General features: G+C 30.3%; 1 protein-coding gene across 1 annotated transcript in view; it reads right to left on the reverse strand.

The window, feature by feature from the left end:
- Positions 1-23,349, reverse strand: part of LOC116774300 (brain tumor protein) — a 206,925-nt gene extending 183,576 nt beyond the window's left edge. Inside the window, exon 1 of the mRNA XM_061524850.1 lies at positions 23,052-23,349. The gene's annotated coding sequence lies outside the window, so the exon portion shown is untranslated. The remainder of the gene's footprint in view (positions 1-23,051) is intronic.
- Positions 23,350-24,165: the final 816 nt, after the last annotated feature.

Genomic DNA, 24,165 nt, shown 5'->3' on the forward strand with positions numbered 1-24,165 from the left:
TTAAAATGAACAAAATTATTAACTTCAAAATCTATATATATATATATATAATATAATTATATATACAATTATAGACATATTCATCATAAGATTTATTTAAAAAACATCGCAAACAAAAATTTATTTAATAAACTTAAAGGCTGTTGTAAAGGATAACATTGAATTCGTTTGTGACGGATAACGCTATAGGTAACAATTGGTAGACATAGTCAGGAGCGAGTGTTTGTATTATTTAATTAATGCCACGGGTTCAAGAGTCATTCATTAGCGTTGTTAAATACATTACAATGACAGTAGCACTGTTATCGTTGTACAACAATGTGTCAATATTATTACCATTGTATTAATGTTTGCGAATTAACTATAGGTGTTACGTTAAATTCATAGTTAACATTGTTCTCAGATTTAACTCTTTATGTGGGTACGTTTTAAAAAAAGCTGTACATTAAAATTAAAATTATAAGTGATTTTCTTTGTTTCAGTTCGTCTTTTTCATTGTAAAAGGAAAATATATAATTAAATACGAGCGAAAAAAATATCTTTAGACCTATATATGACGATGTGATTACTCATAGTTCCAAGATATGCGCCGGCGCAGCTGTCAGTTAAATTGTGTATAGGTTATCAAGGGTTAATGGACTTTTCCTGTCCCGTAAATACAAATAACATGCAGTAATCTAGCAAAATATATGAATTATATCCTCATATGTTTAGTTTCATAAAATGAATACCAATATTATGAATAAAATCATTGTGAGATATGTTATTAATAAACAATAAATAAATTCGGTATAACTTTAAATTGCCATTGTTAATGTTCCTTATTTATCATTTGATATTTATGAATAAAAATGGTATATAGTGTAAACCTCGTATATTAATATTAATGAATAATAAAAAAAGATTTTCAAGCTGGAACTAAGATCAGATAATGAAGTTTTTAACATCTTCATAAACACGAACAGTATAAGCTGAACTGACTGAACTTTTTACGAAGAAGTTATAAAAAAAAAGTAAATATATTCCTCACGAACGTATATTTTATTAGAAAACTGTATGCTGATGTTATAAAACAGGTTCTGGAAATTATATCCTATTTAAAATTATTATGTTTTGTAATACATATTAATTAATTATAACATATTATTATTCCCGCCATTTTTGTTCGCTGATAACAAATTATAGCATCCGTTCTGTTGCATGAATAATAAATCTTATTTAATAATTAATTATATTTTGTTATAATATTGTTGTGATCCAGAACTGTACATGTGAAAACAATATACGTGAAACGTAATGCTATTAAAGCAATGAATTTTTTGGTGCATTTGGTGGTTTGTCCTAAAAATGTACTATGAAATATAGATTATTTTATTTAATAAAACTTGAAACGCGTTCAATTTGTTATTTTAAATATTCTCAATCATTTAACTTGGAAGTAAGTGTAGACCTGACATGATAAGGATTGTATAACTTAATGTTGCTAAACTCATGTTACTATTGGGATATTGATAAAGTTGTTAAAATTATATTTAGTTTTAAATAAATTTAAGCCATCAAAAATAATACAGAAAATCTATTAGCAATAATTAAGTTTAACTTTCATTTCGTGCTTGTTACTTATAAGTAAAGGTTTTATTCAAATGGCATTTATATACAAATGTTTTATGAAGATAACTCGTAGATAAAAATTACTGTAGATAACCAAAAGGGAGTCATATTTTCTACAGCAGTGGTGTTTGAGGGAAATGCCTTTTCCCTGCATCGTCCACGACGGACGTGTTGTTTGATCGACTTAGAGACTTTTGGTCTCGAGGATGTCCGATCTGTAACTGCCCGGCGACAATTTGGCGAGGTTCTCTAAATTCACTGGAGGCGCAGGGAGTGTAAGAAGAGATCCTTCCAGCTTAATTGTTTACGTAGTGCAAACCACGCAGCCCGGACCCACCCACGGGGCGCGTTGCATACCACGCCGGCCTAGCTTCCCAGCCACGGATGCGTTGCATATCACCCCACCATGGTCGGACCACACGACACCGCGCAGGTGCGTTCATCAGTATACTATATCTTCAGCATACTACCAACGCGGCGGGGGTCTTGACCACGGATGCATTTACATACCACGCGGCGGAACTCTCTTGCGCATAACACCACGTATGGCTGTACTACAACCACAGATGCTATGTGAAGACTTTGTAAGCAGCTCTTCAAGCAACTGCCTTACTGAGTAGAAACGGACTCCCTCTAGATGAGCCGCAACTAACTTATATATATCTAACGAGTGAGAAAATATCGATAGCGTGATTCAGTACTCACGCGCTGATTGGTCGCTATTCTGATATTTATGCATATTGTGTTTTATAGATAGAACTATTGTAATCTTTGCTGTCTTTTTTTTTGTTTATTTAGAAGGCGTATATATTTTATACAGTATTATAAATTTTCATAACGCGGTAACAAATCGGTCGTGATGTGATAAATTAAGTTATTATGAATAAATTATTTAACTATTGAAGGATATCCGATTTCTATATTTTTTCTATAAATAAATCGGATATTATTTAGATTATCTATGTGTACTTGTGCGAGTATGGTTTTAGGAATCTTGTAAATATTTATAACCGCACACTTGAACATATTCTGATAAGATAAAGACGATGATTTAATGATGATTAGGGAACAATCAGGACTAATTGCAAAGAAACTTCTTCTGAAGAAATTCCAAATAACCAGAATCTTATTTTAAAATTATCCTTACATCAGAACGTAAATTTCGTTGAAAATATAAATCCCTTGAGGCTTAGCTCTTTGTTGAGCTAGTTTTGCTTGTTAGTGCCATGTTTATGTTCGGATATCAGATGTCGGAAGTAATTTTTATTATTATCAAAGGACATAGTATATATTATTTACTGCAAATAGCCATATATATATATATATATATATATATATATATATATGTAACAAAAAAATTAATAAAATCTTTAAACTTGTAAATAACCTATAAAAAATATATCTGCAACAAATCTAAAAGCATAAAATAATTTATCTTCGAATATTTAACTTAATTTTATTTATGTCTATTTATTCTTAAGAGCAGACAAGCGTTCATTATTGATCACCGTAGTCAGTTAAAGATGACTTCATATATAACAAATATAGTATCGGTGATTACGGCTAAGGTATTTTGAAAATTTATTTAACAATTTACAACTGCATACATAAGCGCTGCCAAAAATTTTTATATTATGTTCAGTCCAGTGGAACCAATTAGGAAAAGACCTCAGTGACGTCATTTAGTGCCTAGGTAAGTTGTTGTACCTAACTTGTCAAGATTACAATTTTAAGAAACATCGCTGACGTTGACATTGACGGTAATACTCATCAACTGAATGTTGCTTTATGTGAAAGACATTTTTAGTATTTTTTTTTTTTTGGTCGAAACGATGTTTTGAAATGAAAATTTTGCGCTTATTTCTGTTAATGAGATATAATTGACCTCAGCGACGTACAAGGTTCTTCTACTTTTGTGTATTATATTTCCTTTCATACTTAGTAGTGGCATTCGTAATAACTTTTTGTGTATGGATTGTAGTTAAGTATACTTTGTAATGTGATATTTTTTTTCAGATCATCTGTATTTTTTGTCCGGTTAAGGCATTACATATTACATCCGGGGGAGAGATGTAGAGTAAGGGAATGTACAGAGCTCAATTGGTTCAGCTAAGTTCGACTTAATGTTGCTCAATTCATCTCCACTCACATGAGTACACCGTGAACCATTTATATGCTCACTCATTGTTACGAACTCCACATCATTAGTCTTTTAATCAGTGATTTTATGAATATAGCCTGCAGTATTTAAAACGCGACTTTGATTTGACTGCATTTATTATATATTCCGTAATCCTATACGCAAATTGAAAATAAATTTAATGTTAGACATGTTATCTATTAATATCCGTTATCATGACGATTTTACGATTATGAAGTTGAAATAAAAACGAGAGTTTAATGCCGTACATCGAATGAGTAATAAATATAAGTAGTTTTGATATTGCTTTTTTTTTAAATAGAAATTACAGATTTTATATTTTGACAAATGTCATTTATGTGTCACATTTATATAGTTAAATAAGTTAGGCAAGCTGCATTTTTATTTTATTACATTTAATGTAGATCTAGCGTCTTTGCTGCTAAGTTGACTCCCAAATTATTGGCAGTAAACCGTCGTACAAGACCACATTACATTATATATAGATCGGCGATGTTAACTATGACTGGAATGTCAGGCAGTATTATAAACCTGATAATTTCTAATGCGCTAATTTAAACAATTAAACTTTAGTATTTCCTTATACTATTTCTTATCTGATTTCATTTTTTTCTAGTTTAAGCTAGGTAAGTAAAGGAATAAAATAATGAGATCTAAGACTTTCGCGAGTTTTATTCATTTCAATGAAACTAATATATTTTCGGATATACTCCGCGGTATACTCCAACCGGCGTATTTTGTTGACGATATCCAGTCCGTGCTGGTTCACATAATGAGATCTAAGACTTTCGCGTAGTATATCCGAAAATATATTAGTTTCATTTAAAAGGAAGAAAATGTTCATATACAAAACCTTCACAGACTATTATCCATATGTTGTATATCTAAATAATCTTATTCCTCTTTATATCACAATTATTGATATAGAATAAGAACTATAAAATACCGAAAAGCGCTCTGTAATACTCGTTAACAATTAAGGAGGATAAAAAACAAAAATCGATTTAAATTTCTAAACGAAAACGCCAATAGAATAACGGACAATAAGTGGCGGGAAATGAGAGAACAGAAAAAAGAACTCCAACCACGGTAGAACAACAGCCGGGCTTTGCAAGTGAACTATTCCCCGTATTTCACACTCGATGGGTATACAGATTTTTTCGCTTATAGCAAAAAAAAAAAAACAAATTATTTTACATTGTTTAAGGTCGAGGTTATTTCTATACAGCTTCACAGTTACCTACCTTTGAATATTTAAAAGGAATGTTTTTCGTATAATTTATATATATTTGTTATCTAGTTTAATATTTTGACTGTATCATATATTGTCTTAATCACAAGTATGATTTAAAAATCGAAGTTGTCATTTAAAATCGGAACGTTTTTCAACCATATTAATTACAACAAAGGATTGAAGTATTAACACTTCACTTTTTTGCCGAGACGTCGTGGCCCACCTTTGATGTTTTGCTCCAATTTTTTTTTTCAATTTTCACGGAAAATTTCGTTCAATTCCTCGCCTCTTGAGTTTTTGTTTACTTACTTCTTTGTCTCGCGAGTAATAAGTTCAACCTTTCCAGTTTACCTTTAGCACTTACGACTCAATTGTTTTATGATTAAAATTTGTAAAGATGTAAGCCTTTTCATTTTGGATGTATGTATGATGTACATTGAACTTTTTATATTCGAATTCTAATTTCGAAATATTCTCATGTAAAAGGTAAATGTAGGAAGTAATGAAGGATAACGCATTTTAATTTTGCGAATAAAGGTAGAACATAAGATAATTTACAAGAAACTACACAGTGACATAGCTAACTTATCGGATATTGAAAAAAATTTATTAATCGTATAAATCTGATATAAAACCTTTTTTTTTTTATAAAAAGTTTAATTCATTATAACTTTAAAACTATCCGACAAAGAATCCTCGATGTCGATAGGCGAGTGGAGCATTAATGAAACAATTTTTCTCTAAATTCCCTAATGAAAAAGACAAGTGAACCGTATATGCCCCAGTTTTATTGAAATTCGCTATATTTACTGCAAATAGCAAGCTTTGGGTTATTCTACGGAACAATGGTCACGTACAGAGTGGATTCGGAGCAATCCACCCGAACCATGTTCAACAAACGCTACTTGGAAAAATCAATTTTATTGCTTACGCAATAAGAGCTATGCTTATTTCGTATGCAACAAACAAGCCCGGTCAAGTTTGAAGCTGTAACGCACACGGTTTTTACTCAATGCGGAATGCAAAAAAGTTTTTCAAATCAATGAATGTAAAAAGCTCGACGTATAGAATGCAGACATTCATTTACTTAAATTTATGTAAATTTTAACTCACCACACCCCTTTAAAGTGACGCGTTTCGGACAAATTTGCTAATAGTTTGTAAACATTTCAAACATGTCATTACTACTCAATGTTGAAGTGTTTAATAAATCACTGATGTTTGTAAAAAATATCTTAAAGTGAAATTGCTTTAACTTAGCCGTTCTCCTAATAATTACAGAACAAAATTTACTTTAAGACAGATTCAGTAAAGAATAATTGAGGGTTTTACGTAGAGACGGAAAAATTACAGTTTCACTTCGTATTTAATATTTCTTCAGAAACATTTCATAGTTAGAATGTTTTTTTTTTTTATTTTAAATAAAAAATTTTCATACTTTTATAAACTATTTCACAAGAAGTAGTTTAAGTTGAGCTTAAATTTTAACTTCATATCAATGTTGGATCAAAACAATTACTATAGAATTAGATAAGCATTAAATCTTAATACTCATAAGCTTCCGAAATAAATGCAATTTTTTTTCCTATTTTATGGACATTTTTAATACTTAGTATTTTTTATTTCTTCACTTCCATCTCCATTTTTAGTGAGGTGGAGAAAAGTTTTATTTTTTGCCCAAATATATATTCCAACACAGCCAACAAGAAACATATAATAAGGAATTAAAAAAAAATATATTAAAAATTTAAATATCCCTTCAAGAAACCTTTGGACCTTAATTTACAGTTATGGACCTACATAGCTTCAATTTAATTATAATTATTTTGTAACGAATGCTAATGTTCTTTACTTCCTGGGTTTATTTATAAATATCATTTGTAAAACAACTGCTATATTTGTTGTATCAAAGTATGCTGACGATGAGAATTACATGTTTTGCTACGAGTTAATCCAGAACTCAAAGGACCAGGTGGAAAGTTTACGAATTCTGGAGAGCTCTAACACACGAGAGGTTTTTGTAGTTGGTCAGTTTGAAATTTTTCCAGTGCAGTCGAATTTCGTAATCCTGTATACTTTCAGGTGTTGTTTGTTAAATAGACTGTGTTTTATTTTTAATGTTTTGCATTTCATAAAAGTTTAATGTAGAAATAAATTTCGTGTGTAAAATTACGATATTGATATAGTGCCATTGTTTATGTTCTTTTAATTATCAAACTTTTAATTTACTGTTATGAATTCGCAATATTAAAACATTTATAAATTCCATAACATATTTTTGACTAAAACAACGAGAGTCTTTATAAAGCCTCTTGTTACGTAACAAAAAAATTTAAGGGATAAAAAAAGGAAATAATGTTAAATTATTCGATCACATCATTGAAAATCCTTTACTTTGTTTCCATAGACTCTGGTGAATAGTTTTTAAAAATATTACACATAATATTATTGATAAAAATTTATTTACCACTTTTCAATAACAAAAAAAATATCTAAGGTAAAAATTATTTCTAATAACAAATTTCTGCGCTTCTTAGATAGCTTTGAGTCTAGTGACTTCTGTAATTCAAATTAAAATATTTTTCACACAAATCACGTCCTTCGCATTAGCTCCTTCAGACGTCAAACTCAAAAAGGTATTTTGCAGTAAATTGCCAATCAGTATTCGCCTAGGTGTCACGTCAATCAGATTTCTCCCTAGCAAATTGGGACACACAGCGTGCTAAAAGCAAAACTTATTCACCACTTGACCTAATATCGTGAATAAATTTAACATTTTAAAATTTAACCTACATTACACAATCGAAATAATTTAGACTTTAACCGTATATTAAAATGGCAATTGCCATTTAGAGCAACTGGAGCATGGTATATAGTGATTTATTATGTTCTAAGTCAGTTAAGAAATATGATGGAGATTCTTACAACTGAATAACAACTGGAGATAGCTCGGAAATCCAATTTCTACAGGCAGATTCAACCATCAGTCAGGAACGTCTAAATCCTCAGTCGGCTGCACGGAAGCTCACTGGGTACTGACAAAAGACGGATGTATACCCCAGCGGTAATTTACGAAGTAGCGAACCGTCTTTGACTGCCATAGAACGGGGATTTTTCCGAGTGAGATTATGAATTTCGCCACACCAAGATACAAAGGCATTAGCCGGCAAATTGAAAGGCTGTTATATTTCTTGATTTATGAGGTGCCGCGCTATTTATCAACGTGGTAAATTCAGAATTAAAGAGAATTCCTCGCGTTTATTTGACGGTTTTCAGTACTTTGGTGTGTTATTAAATGTTACAATTAGTTTATAAAACATTAACGATATCATAAAATTTTATTTTTCTTATTCACCGTCATCTAGTTATCGTATCTGTTTTAATAAAATCCTAAATCGAAAATAACCCAATGATAGCTCGTTCCAATCATTAATATTTCATAGATAGCGTCTAATATCAAAATACGCTAATAATTATCAAATAAATGTCGTCTATCCTCACTTTATTACGCCCTGAAATAGGAGATTGAAAAAAAAACTCGTTCGCCGAAGGGGATAAGATTAACGGTGAAAATATTTCAGACGTAATCCTTCGTAATACTATGATGTCGCTTCTAGAATTAATTCACTATAAGTCTCCTTGACATATGATGATTTGTATGTCATTGGCTGTTTCATTCGCGTGATAGATCGTCTGGAAACGTTCCAAGAATAATGTCGGACAACGCATGATTCCATTGTGACTGGAATGGTAGTGGCAAAATTTGTATGAGAGTTTTCGCATTGTTGCCTCGTTTGATATAATCTTAGGGACTATTTGACATACTTCCAAGGATAAGCCCATTTCACTTGATAAAAAAACGTCCCTTATCCTTTTATGTGCCCCTATTATGAGAGTGTCCTAGTGTAATGTAAACACGAATTTAAGGAAGTCTATTTTTAAACAATGGAAAAGAAAATCATTCTTGTGATTTTTTGATGCTGGTATGTTTAATTTAATTACTTTTATGTCAAAAATGTTTCTAAGATCTACAAAGTCACGTCTAATTAAGAGACGTCGAAAAATTACAATTTCTTGTTCTGGAGGTCACGATTAAAAAAGGGCGCGAGAAAAGTCTAAGAAATGATAGCTGGGATTTATTAGCGACATTTGTCGTCCGGCGTTGGAGCCTCTTACTGAATTATGGTACACAGTGAAAAAATACTTGGCAGTTTTTCTTGTCACCTTTTGACTTGAATCTCTCGTGAAATGTAACAAATGATGACTTAATAATGGAAACTGTAACTTTTGATTGAAATCACGATATTATGAGATGTCATAAGGTGACAGAAAGTCAGTTTTTACATAAGAATATTTGTTTCTAAGCAGAGAACTTCTTAACGTGTTGTAAAGGGTGTTTGCGATACATGCTACGCTAAACAAATAAATGTTGAAAGAATTTTAAGAAAATGTTAATAAAGATCCTAGTTTACTACTTTTTAATTACACTAGATGGTACAAGTTTTTCATCAAAAGTTGGGGCGGTTTTCCATTATGCAAGCCAACCTCCATTCCAAGTAAATTTAGTTTTAATCTCGGAACAAAAGCTAGCTCTTGAAAGAGATGTACCTACTTACACGACCGTTTTATAGAAAGTTTCTTTTCATTTGGTTACTTAAAGGCGCTTACAGTTTAAATTGTATGATTTGATACCGCATCCTTTGAAGTCATCGATTATCACTGAACATATAAAGTGATTTTTTTGTTAAGAAAATCCATTATCATTATTTTGGCCTAATTATCAAGAAACATGAGTTATATCAAGGGAGTCGGGGTAAATATGTATAACAGATCCAAACTCGGGTTATCTTTGCTGGTTAACCCTTTGTCGGTAAAACTTGGCACGAAGTGGGGTATCGTTACCCTCACACTTAACTATATTAGGCTTAGTACGGTACCATGATAATCCTTAACTCAACAAGAGCTTTTGGAACATATTTTTTGAAGTGAACCAATAACAACAAAATAAAGGACTCCCGAATTATTATTATCATATAGTATGTTTGCGTAATTTTATTTACATTTTACGATTTAACGTTCCAACAATGAACATAGCGTCATAAGCGAGCTGTTGGATGGGAAGTGACATATTTTTGAATTCCGGGAAACAATATCTATAAAACTAGAGCATATACTAATGCAATGACCTTTAGCTAGCGCAATAAAGATTCGGAGACGCGCAGTACACATATTCAACACTATAATAAATCTCCTCCTTGGTTTTTTGAACAGGACGTAATAGACATGCTTCCTTGGGTATAAATTCAAAGATCTCCATCACGCTTATCGCCTCACACCAAGGATGCGTAATAAGCAATTCAGAGAACTGTCCTCGGATAACTGGCTCTGACAACCTAAACTTTCGACCTACCTAACACCAACCTCATATATAAAACACATTAAAAGGATTATAATAACTTGTAATATTTTATTTAATAAATTTGTTGATAATAGCGATATGATAAGCGTACATTAAATTCAAAAGCCTAGGAGACTATATGCAAATTAGAAGTTACGATAAGATCTTTTTTAAAGCATTTTTGCTTTACTATTTCAAGATATAATTTTTTCAATTAATCATCGTTTGTTTTATTCAAATTGGAATTAAAAACATTATTTTATTTACACCTCGCGCAAAATTATAGCTGACATTTTGTTTGTTATATGTCCTTAAACCTTTGAGCGCTGTTGAAGTATTGCGGCGTGTCCATTAACCAGAATTAGGGATTTTGTCGTTTTAATACTTTATGTCATAATAAATAAATTTGATTTATGGTATGGTAAAAATATAATGGCTCGTTAGAAGTATAAATTTAAATACCCAATCATTTTTAATCGGGCCCCGGAAAGAAATGTATGATAAGTTCTTTAAATCTATTAATAACAATGCATATACAACTTTAAACTAAATTAAATTTTCGTATGAAAATATTTTTTTAACACATAGTAAAATTTTATAGACGTCCTCATCACCATCATCATCACCTAGTGTTTCTTAATTACAGAATATAAATGTTTACTTCAGAAACGAATCCCTGTAGTGGCATGATCATAAAGAAAACCTCTCAGCCCAAAACCCACACAGCGCGGAATAAAATTACTCTATTCTGAAATAATCCTTAAAAGGCCTGGTATTTTGACTTCTCCTCGAGTTATAAATTGTCCGTGGCTGGCTGAAAAATTACGTTCCTCGCATTCGTTTGTTCTCTACCATTCGCAATTCGTTCAACAACTGTCGATCAGTTTGAAATGAACTCTGTTAGATGGTAAAAAGATACAATATCGCTCGTCGCTATATAGATAATATGGAAATTGTTTCACGCGATGTATATACTCGTACTTCAAGTGACGCATCTTGAAATGGGTTTATTCTGTTTTATACGTAACAATAACGTAATTTCAAATAAATAAATATATATCGCAGTTCTTTGAGTTAATTATACGCAGGTTATGAATATATTATAAAGCAAAATAATCTGCAATATAATTTCCTAATCTCCAACAATAGCTCAGGCTTGTATTTGATATGAGTGAAACAATAACATTTAGGGGGCACGATTTTCAAGATAATTTATTCTTAAATGGAAAACTTTGAAATTAATGTTAACTTTAGAGACTGGAGTGCTCTTCAGAGACAATGATATCTAAAACTGTTAGATTCATCTCAACATTGTCTATAACAAAGATATTACACGCCTTTCAAATTTTCCTATTGCGTATTATAATTAAGTGGATTCAAATCATTATCATCATCATCAGCCTATCGGAGCCCACTGCTGAGCAAAGGCCTCTTCTCACATGAAAAAGATTAGAGCATTAATCACCACGCTTGCTCAAGACGGGTTGGCGATTTCAATCTTATAATTTGAAATTATAAGACCAGGTTTCCTCACGATATTTTCCTTCACCGTCCGTCAGTGGTGTCTAAATACTCTTAGAAAGTACATATGACTCGGAAAAGATAACATTGGTACTTTCCAGATTTCAAACCCGCGTCCTCACGTATGAGAGGCGGGCCTTCAACCTCCAGGCCACCACGACAATAATTCAAATAATAAATATTAAAATAAACTCAGAACACAATATATTTCATACGCACAAATAAATAATAAAGAGAGTAAGCAGTTAAACGATGAACATGTTTATTCAGCAAAACCTCGGATTATTAATCGAATAAAAAACGCAAATAAAAAACAAAAAAAAAAAAAAAATTTTACTCGACAATAATCCGTATGATAAAAATTGCGTACACAATAATTCACAGCTATTGTTTTAAGCCGGTATCAATTTGGACTTCATTCGTATAACAGATTTGAATTGAATTTTGAATAACAAAAGCTATAAAAAAAATAATAATAACAAAGCGAAATGCCCAAATAACAATTTCTAGCTATCCAAATCGACAATGGGACATTGTCATTGGTTCAGACAGGTCTTAGTAGATAGGATTTTAAGTAAAGAAGATTGTCGCAAATTTAATATGCAAAATTGTATATATTAAACCATAATATATGTTAGAGGTAACCTAATAAACTCAGGATACAACATTTGTGTAAATACTAACCACATATATTAAGATTTGCAGTTATGATAAACGATTTTGTATAAGTGATATTTATTTTATAATGAAATTGTGATTAAAATTTCAAATAGTTAAAGTGTTTTAATAAATATGTAAGTGATATTGGCTATATAAAATTTAACGTTGGATCAAGATACTATAGAATATAGATGTATAAAACGTAGTTTTTAAAATAGTGAAAAATACATAATACAATTTTTCTCATCTCCCATACCTTAATAAAGACAATACCTAACGGGTAGTCCATATTTAAATGATTTTTTTAAATTCAACATTATTTACAATCGTCTTTATATCGAAAATCATTATAAATATAGTTAGATAATCCAGAGATATTATTTATTAATTAACGTATCATCAACCTCATATAGATTCGATTTAAAATAAATGCATCTGTTTACATAGTTTTTAATATGAAACACATTTTTAAAATTTTTAAAATCGTTCAGAATTTTTAAAATTTTCGTCGTTACTAAGTGACGTTGCATGTTGGAGAAATTTGAAAATCTCTAAAAGCAATATAAAAATTCTTATATGACGAAAAATCCGAGCTTACAGAATAATTTGATATTTTAAAAGATCAGTTCCATAGAGCCACACTAATCACATTATGTAAAGGATTTAAATAACATGCTCTGGAAAGTTAAGGCAGCTTCTAGAAGATTGCATTAGCCTTTGACGTTCTTTCTTGTGACTTCAATTAGATGTACTGCCTTTCAAGAACCAGGACACAATTATAATTTGTTTAGCTTTCCTTTTAAAACGAATATAATGAAAGGAATTTCATTACCTTAAATTTAGATTCAAAAATCTTCTTAAAAGTATTATTGACCAAACTGATATATTTAACTGGGTAAAATAATATTAAACTTGTTTGAAAGAATTAATAAATTAAAAAAAATACTGCGGGGTTTGACATAAGAAAGGAATATGCTGGCAAATTTTTGTTACTGATAATTGCTACTTGTCAACAATCATATTTTTTTTATCACTATAATATATTTATTTTACACAGTCGTAAGGGAAGTATGTAGAAAAACTGTAAAAATAAATACAGAAAGCCGAAGTTATCTAAAATTTTGAGCAAAACTGAAAGTGGGGTGGCCAGCATTAGCAAGATAAGAAACTGCGGTGTCGGATGAAGGCTTCGCTTTTTTTTCCATTTCCGTAAGTTAAGTGCTATACCTAAATTATACGATGACTTGCCAAATCTTTCTACGTTAGAGATGAACTTGCATGGCCCTGGCTCGCAGCCAAATTCCAACATCACCTATCTCTGAACTTTATGATTCTTTATTTCCGCTGTTTGCAAAAGCCTTATGGCTTTCATTCAACTTAGTTGAATAATAATCGTCAATTTCATAATGGCTGTTTTGCTTCATCGGACTGATAATGCCAATTTGAAAGCTTATGACAATGTACGTATAAATGCTTACTACTCCTTTATGAAACTACGACATCGGTTTTTGAATTATATGTATTGGAAATATATACTTTTATTTTTAAATTATAACTGTCTTTCTTTACTTTTTATAGATTTAATTTAATTTTAAATTTAACTCTTATTTTTATGTTTTTTTTTTTTTTGGTATCTTTTATTTTGTCTGCAATATTACTTAAACAGCGAACAAAAAAAAATTTATAAATATCTTAAATAAGACGTAAATATCATATTGGACACTATTTAATTATAGGTATTTTGTCGTTTACGAACTAATACAGTTCTCATGGAATGCATCCAGAAAATTGTGATTAAAATTTCGTTACCAGAGACTAACAAGACAATTCTTTTGTTATAACCGTTTAATGAATAAAAAAAAATACTATTCTAATACAATATTTAAACCGGATATGATGCAAGTCAGTTGAACTACTTATTTATTCGCACACCTCTCCAACATAAACACGGTGGAACTCATGCCGGTTTATTTACCATGTTAGACTTCTCAGCCTGCGGGCAACTTGTGAAGGTAACGAACATTCAATGTTGAAAATACGAAGCAAGTTTCATAGGACTAAACTCAACTTGAGTTTGTTCTCGGCTATATTTTATCTCGGTTTATTGTTTGCGACCTGACTTAAATCACCTCTACGCTTCCCAAATGAAAGATTCCTTATAAAACGTTAAATATTTCGTTATATTCTTAATTAAATTAGCAGAAAAACTTTAATGTCAACTTCTTGTAAGTTAAGACTCTATCAGTGTTATATAAAACATAGGTACAAACAAGTTGACATTAAAATATGCCGCCAATAAAAAGCTTAGGACAGATAAATAAAAATTACAGTGTGAAAATAAAAAATAAAAAAGTAATGATAAAAAAAAAAAAAAAAATTTGAACACTATTCGAAACGTTGTAACAGCTGCAGCGAAACAAAACAAGCTTTTAAATACAAAGCGTACTCTTTGATGTTTTAACAGAACTAACAAAAATATGTATATTTTTCTGCTGTTTTAACGAACGGCTGATTAAATTTGTTTGTTTTAGATATAGAAATTGTTTTCCAATAGTTGTTTACCTCTGAAACACCTTTGACATCAAATATTCATACATTTTTTTTGATCACACCATTTGGTGCAATGAATATATATTATGAAACAATACTGATATGACATCGTATAGCCTTAAAATTTCTACACTAAAACTATTAATGTATTATAATTCTTATTACCTCATAAAAATTTGTCTCCAAATAACATATTCTTATATTTTCCTATATCTAAAATATTTACATGAGTAATCTTTATACATGTAATTTGTAATTAGTTAGAAAGTCGGCAACATCAAAACCTGAACTTTATTACAGACATTTTATAATATAAATAGCTGATCAAGGAAGGTTCGGTGAAGACGTGTACGGAACCTTTCCCGGGAAGGTTTAAGAGTTAATTAGAGGTCGTGACCAACATAATAATTGAACTTTTAATGTCAGGGCTGTGACTTTTTTCATACCATAAGTTATACATATTGCTTTATACATTACAGACTATTACAATCAAATAATATCATAATTTTCAATTATTTATACATTTAACACATTTAAATCGGTGTCCCAAAATAATGTTAGCTGATATAAAGTAAGTTCGTTGTAAATTAATCTAAGATTTTAATACAATATCACTGAGCGTTTTTTATTTTTTTATTACTACATGATCCCGACGTTTCGGTTAGCTTACAGCAACTGTGATCACGGTGAGACGAGAAAGAAATCGAACCGTATTGATTATGGCATTATAAAATAATAAAGAACGAGTAGTTATACCAGAAAATCTTAGTTTCATTTAAATGAATACACGCAATAATCTTAGATATCATTAAGTTTAGTTCGGTATGTAAATCAAGAAAAATCTGTAAATTTGTTATCATAAGAACATTACATTTCAATGTGACCTGTGCTTTGATTAAACTTGTATGAAATAGTTCAAATCCGCTGTTTTAAAAATGTAAAAAACTATTGTTTGGTTTGTTAATAATAAAAACCGGTTAAACATTGAACCGTTTCGGTTATCCGTGCAATTCAATCATGTATAAATACACACAAATTAATTTGAACCCAATTCTACATACACACTAAGTTTAATATTGATTACTCTGCTTTTGAAACCTAAATCTCTTTATCCTCTTATCGGCAATGAATTTCAAACATATCACAACATAACACTCAAAGCCTCTGTGAATCCTCTAGTTTGAAATTGAAAGTTGAAATCCATGACACACAGACTTCCAAATAATTTGTTGTTTAAATTAATTGCTTAGGTTTGAAAGGGTAGAAATTACATAAGTGTAAGCGTACTAACAAAATTAACCAAACTTCATTGTATGTGACATAATCCGAATCATAATTTGTCTCTATATTATAAATAAATCGATCTGTTTGGGACTTCAATTATAACTAACACACCTTAAAAATTTACATTTAATTCTATTTACCTCTGACAGTTATATTTGTTACCGATTGTTGCGCCAACCTAAAAAAAGAATAGTCTTTAAGCAAATGAGCATTCATCCTTTAGACCCACAACAAATACTTCTTAATTTTTACCCACAGTTAACTTAATTTATGAATGAAAAACACATTTAATTTGTGACAGTCTTTATCAACCGAGGTTCATTAAGATAGAATACGCTTTGGTTATTGTAAAGTACATTTTCTCACAAGTGAGAGGGTAGTTTGAACTGCGAGGCCTTGGTTTGCAACAAAAGGAAAGGGCCCATGAATATTAATGTTGGCCGATAAGAGCTAGATGGAATATTAAGAATAAAACGTGATCGTTCTGTCGGCGACTTCCAAAGAGAATTAACAGGCTTTAAGATCTTCATCTAATTTCTTTTTATGTGTACATATTAACGTTTTATATGAGTGACATGTAGAATTACTTTCAAACGAAATTCAGTTTTTCAGATACTACGCGTTTTTATTATTTTATGAAAGACGAAACACTCATCTCATCTGCCAGTGATCACTGTTGCTTTAAAGGATACGAAACGTAGGGATTATGTATTTCCAAAATATATTATTAAAAACGCGTTTTATTTGAAAAAAAAATTGTTTACTTAAATCTGTACACGTAAAAATCTTCGACATCATTTTGTGAAAATACTGTTCTATTATAAATTACAATTTTATACAATATTTGTGTAACATAATTAATTATATTCAATGATCTAAAATGGCGACATCTTACTTTTATCAAAATCAAAACATTTTTTCGTACTCACGCATAAAAAATATATCTGAATCAATACAAAAATTGTCATGTAAAAAATTTGGATTGGTTTTCTTTAAAATATTGCAGCACATAATTCTTCTAGAACTACAATATTAAAACAGAAGATCTCGTGTATTAACTTCCAAGATTTATAGCGTCACAGCAAAACGTGACCTCTGAGACTTCGATAAAACAGCAGCCGATAACAATATGTTTCTTATTGAAAATTGGTATATTGCAACTTCTTTGCTTGTGAAGTATTTTTTATGTCGATGGTGAAATCGCAAGTGAATATTTCTAACATTAAATTCTTGGTAAATTAATTTTTAATTAATGAACTATCCTATTTAGTTTCAGGCAATAGACCTATACAGTGTATCATGTGGAACATCAGCGTCACCGGTGAGAAGATATAACTGTTTTTACCACATTAAAATGGCATCAATATTTTTTAAATATTTTTACTTATAATATTTACGAAAACAATGTAAAATGTGATTTGTTATAAAGCGTATATCTCAATGACATAGCATTTCACCATAATACGTCGAATGTATCGTAATTGTGACTAGTGTTACAAGTTTCTAAGAAAATTCATAGTACAGTCGTAAGCAAAAGTGACATACATATATATTAATATAGATTTAATTAATTATACTTGATATAACATATGTATCTATTACAAAGTAGAAAAGAATTATAGTATAATATGTGTTAATGCATAAGGCATCTATTTTCACAAGGCAACTTGTAGAGTATTTTATTATGCAAATTTGATCTCACCTCGCCACCTACTGAGCAGTGCTGCTACCACACATTACAGCATAATGAAGTCTACATGGTTTAGGTACAATTTATAACAGTGTAAGGATAATGACACGTTACTTAGTCCTACGAAAACAAAGTATTGGTCAAATTACACTTATTTACATATGTCAGATGTTAGTAAGGTTAGTTTTTAATTATATAGATTTCATTTTCAACAGAACATATATATCTTAAAGTTCAACTTTTAATATAAATAATTACATGTATTTGTTAGCGTCGGTCTGATCTTATGGAGTAGTTAAGTTAATAAGGTTTAAATTTTAAGGAATAAAAATATCACTTTCAGATAAAGTCCACAACGCTCCAAAAATTCTAAATGTTTACCAAACTTAATAAACAATATTTCAGTAACGATCCACTATTATTAATAGTTAAGTGCCACATAAATTAATTTTTCCAAGGCATAAAGCCAATACTAATCTGATCGGTTCAAGTTATATAGAAGTTTTATAAAATAAATCTATATTCAATATTACGTTGCATATACACCAAGCATTCTAATTTGTTAGGACGCTTAAAAGGATTAATGCTTTCATATATTTCGGCTACGTAACATGTTATTCACTAAAACGCGTTCGATGATCTGAAATTGAAACAACGTAATGGATTACGTAGCAATTCAGAACATAACATGACCTTAAGTTTGCCATGCTCAAGTTTATAAAGCAAGCAAAGCGGGGGCTCAATATATGTATTTAATAAAACAAGCTTCATAATGTATGACAACGCTTGATAGCATGATCGTACCAACCAATTATGGAAATAGAGAAATAGCGTCTATTTCTACACAAGCGTACCGAACGAATGGACGCGCGATGACGACACGCTCTGCCCTCTATATTTTGTATATAACGATGTTTCTAAGACATAATTCTACTTTTACTAATTTAAAATGATAATGTAGGCATTATTTGTAAAAAAAAACATACAAGAACACAGAAGGAAATGCCGTTAATGTATCAATTTTGGTGACGTAACAGATTATAAAGTAATAATCAGTTGCGATTCAAGAATTAAAGTGCCTGTTACAATTAGAATGCAATATAAATCATTCACTGAATATGTTTCATTTCTTCATTCATTCGTATGATTTTAATTAAGGAATGAATGTACTTTGTTATGTCGTCCGAACCGTATTGCATAGACTGTGAGAGATTTAAATTCCTTCAATCCACTTAGAATATCTTACGTTTTCAATGTATTAATTAAAATTAAATCTATTAAAAATATGTATAAAAGAGACTAAAAGATAAAAATGTTAAAAGTAATATATATTTTTTAGGTAAAATATACAATATTAGTATTAAATTTACTGAGCAACGGTATTTGACAAAAAAAAAATAAGAATTTATTTATGCTTAGTCTCTGTATAAATTTTTATGTTAAAAAGAATTGTTTTGCCTCTGAATCCTACAGATGATCAGATCGTTTTGTTACACTCGTTGTAAGATACGTGATTCGGTTGACAAATAAAAGATATTATAATTTCAGTTTATCGAAGTATGAAACACATGTCTGTGGACACTTTATTTGCATCACACGAAGCTATAAGGTTTTGTAATGCTTGCGAAACCAAAGGTTGCGGGTGAGAGGCTGCCACGGTCAGGAAAGAAACAACAATTGGTTTCCGTTCCATTTTATTCTTGCGTATTTCGATTCGTTTCCCATTCTTTATCTTGTTAATAAAACGAATAATCTCAGGCATGAAAATACATCATACATTCCTTTTGTGACACGTGAAATTTTTTATGAAGGACATTTTATGTGGAGAACAGAATGCATACCGACTGTTAAAAATCTAATCTAATAAATAAATAAAATCTAAGTATTGGGATGATTGATAATATTTTTAATTGTAAGCAGAAGTTAAATCAACACGTATATAAAGTACATATGTACACATATATATATAGTATGAAGTATATACTAGTAATAAATTAAATCAACCTAAATAAATACAAATTAAAACAGTTAGCGGTGAAATCATAATTGAGAAGATTTTAATACAAGGCAATAGGAAGTATTTAGTTATAACATATTACCATTACTAACATGCGATTTATAGGCTTAATATAAACATATATATACATAATTTTAATATATATATATATATATATATATATATATATATATACATTGTTGTATAAAATATGAATACCTCAAAGGTTTCATATATATATATAACATTATATTAATAAGGGTTAAAGTAAAAACTTGATGTGTAGCAAAATAAATAATTCCCTTTCATTCTATATGTTTGGCTAAACGAATTGTCCTGTATCTTTATCTAAATGTTATTACTTTAAGTTTTCCATACTAAGTAAATTGTCTTACGTTATACTCTATATCTAATATTACATGTTTAAATGGTTTTGATAAGAATTGGCACTTCCATAACAAACTAAGATTTTAAGGTAATAATTTTATTTTTAGATATATTTTTTCTTTGGGGGCCCTTAAACCTACACCTTGGTCGCAAATCTCAGGCGATGTTAAAGCTCTTCTCCCTGCAACGCGACGGAACCGGGCCCTTACGGTGAATCCATGGAATTCTGAGAAGTTTCGTCTCATTGTGTATGAGTTCACAATATTTTAAATGATATTCAGATTTCCGAAGTTAGTTAACCGTTTTTATGAGTCATTCATTCGATGATAGAATTATGGAGAAATTAAAGATGTCACAAGTAAATGAGAATTACGTGTTTAAATACAGGAACGTAACATTATCTATGATAATAAACAAAACATATGCGTGTACAATTCTACTAGCAAAATCTCATACAAAAACTAGTGAGACATAACAACATAATTGTTTACTACTTTTTGCTTGCGACTCCGTCCGTGTAAAAATCAGAGTTGGCTTGGCGAGAAATATATAAAGCGTTTAAAACGATACATATAGTAACCTACGTCGCAGCCTTTTCATTATAAATAACCTAGATACCGAAAGCAGCGACATCTGCCGGGCTGATTTATGAATCTAAACCTTTGCAGGCGCTACCCTGATGCATCCAAAAAAATTCATTCAAATCGCTCCAAGCATTTAAAAGGCATTCAGTGACATACACACGTATAACAGAATTATGCACATAAAGATCCTCAGAACATCAATCAAGAACTTACATGTTAGTATTATGACAAGTGTAATTTCAATGGGATGCCGAATTCAGTAATTCTTGATGTAAACATCTCGCACCCTGGAACATTGTGCATTACAGCGCTAATCCAACAAACTCAGAACAAAGGCTTCCGGAGCGACTGTTGAATATCTTAGTACGGGTGCTCGATGCAGTACTTGAGATAATTGATGTTAGATTCCCCATTCAGTAGCAAGAAGGTTCTATTAACATTTATTGAGTTTAATTAGATGTAAATCAGACAATGTTTTAGGCTTTCATGACACATTTACAAGAGTATTTTTGTTTTAATTACTTTGATCATATTTATCTCGTCCGTGCGAGAGTTATTTATGATAATCATTATGATTATACAATATTTATGTTTAAACTTTTATGTATTTTTATTCATTTATTTCAAACTAGACAGATTTTTCTGCATAGTTTAATTTTATTTTTATAACATTGATCATATAATATAGCTCTCGTATTAAATCAGAACCAATTCGTCAGCAAAATTTTAATAATGCCATTAATATTGTGTGCCAATCATCCTCAGCAACCTCTCGGTTGTGTTAGGACTCCAATAAGACATAACAAAGCAAAATCAAACCTCAAAATGAATTAATAATAACGGCGAAGTTACCTTCGGAGGTCATATTAGCATGGTTTTCATATTCCAATATAATTAAAACGGACTAGTTTAATAATAATCTTAATTTGCATATAAACGCCGAGGGTGTAAGAAAGTTTGGGGTCAGAATAATTTGGTTGGAACGTCAATTTAGCGCCAGATGAAGATTATCGCTCGGCTCCTTTGGAACTGGTTTCAGAACTTGCATTTATGAAGTCACTATAATTTAGAGGGTTATAAGACCTTAGTTATTTAAGTCATTGTAAACCGCTATGTTTATAACTCGCGTGTTTAATTAAATATATTTAAATCCATATATTAAATTTATTATAATAAAAAAATTATTTAAAATAATTTTATATAAAACAGTATAACCACTAAGTTTATGCAATAATAAGACAAATAGGGTGATTTCAATACATCATTTGTAACTCTGAGCATTTCACGTGTGTAACACAGTCTTAAAAGAGTATACTCACCTGATTTCATGTAATCCGCTTAGTAGACGAGGCCTTCGTATAATTACAACTGTAATCGATCTTAATTATACCTAATTAGCTCTTTGAGAACGTAAATGACTATGTTCGTATATAAAGCATTACTTAATATATTTGACTGTACATATATAATACATTTTTCCCGCCTAATATGTGAGTGACGTCATATTTCAAAATGCCTCGCAAATAAATGGCGGCAACATAACCGGAGCGCGTGGCAACGCACTAAACATTACATCACTAGTCGCTCTCGGGCTCCTTCAGCTGTGATATCGGTTAGCGGGGGCCTTATCAGAACATTTTTCCTGTTTACAAGCTCGTTACAGTATAACCAACTACAAAAAGTTAGTCAATATATATATTATTAGTTGTTTAATTAGAAAAATATAGTTTGAACATATATTTGTCTTTGCTTGGAGCGTTTTCGTTTACGATGTTTACGATGCCTCATTAAATTTTCGTTTATTCTTAGAATCTAACACATTACGCTTAAAGAATGTTCCTTCTATTTATATGCATCATATATATAATATTCCTTAATATTATTCATTTTATTTATGCATTGCTCACCTCAAATCACGTATCGACGTCACATTAGCTGTTATAATAATAAAAAAAAAACGAAATCATAAACTCACGGGCTGTCTGTTAGTCTATAAACGTCACTGAACAGAACTATACACGCGAAGTTTTCACATAATTTTGCACACCGGCGTTTTCACAGTAAATAATACGATAAAAACAGAAAAATAAAGAAAATAAGCAAATATATATATACTTTAATGACGTGTCAATGATTAAATTATGTAAGGGATAGTGTGGCAATGATATATGGATAATATTTTGGCAATGCTGTATATTATCAGCGTATTACAATATACACACGCTGTTTACAAGTAAATTCGCTTAGTACGCCTTGCTAGCGCGGCGGATACTGAGTGAAGTGGTCGTACAAAACACACTGGCTTGAGATCGTCTAGCGTTTGACGTGGAAAACGCAACGGGAAATCTATAGCCATCCTCCTCTAACGCACTGATTATGGAATAGATCCGATCGCTTTTCTTTCTCACAGCCAACCATCGCCATGGACGACATAAAATGACTGACTTATTCCTATGGGTTGTTTAATTCTCATTAAAATTTCAAATAAACGTATCGGTTTGTTTTAGAGATATCTACTTTGATGTATTTATTTATGATGGCACTTATAACACAGCGAAATATATTTCTAACTTGTGAAACAATTCTTAAACATAAAAATTTTTACGTCGCGAACTCACAAAAAACTTACTATCGTACCTTTTATACTTAGTCAATATAAAATTTCAAGTTGGAAATGTATTTTATTATATTGAAAACAGAATTTGTATGATACAATATTAATTTATTTTTACTATGATTTATCATAGTCCATACATATATGTACATATACACATACATGTACCCTTGTCCCAGATCCGCCTACACTAATTCAAAGTTAATTTATATATTTCGACTTAACTGATAATTGATGTTAAATAATTATTTCCCCTTGAACAAAACTAAATTGGAGCAGAAACAAAATTAAAACTGGAAATAACTGAAATGTTAAATAAAAATTATTTATCTTATATTTCGAGTGTCCTATAAAAATAACACAAACAAATAAATTGAATTTATATATTAAACAGAAACGTTCAATTAAAATATAATAATTGTTTTTTGATGGACAAAGTTAAATAAGTTTCATCACAGATTTAATATAGATAAAA

Source organism: Danaus plexippus, chromosome 26 (genome assembly GCF_018135715.1).
Source record: "Danaus plexippus chromosome 26, MEX_DaPlex, whole genome shotgun sequence".
Classification (NCBI taxonomy): domain Eukaryota; kingdom Metazoa; phylum Arthropoda; class Insecta; order Lepidoptera; family Nymphalidae; genus Danaus; species Danaus plexippus.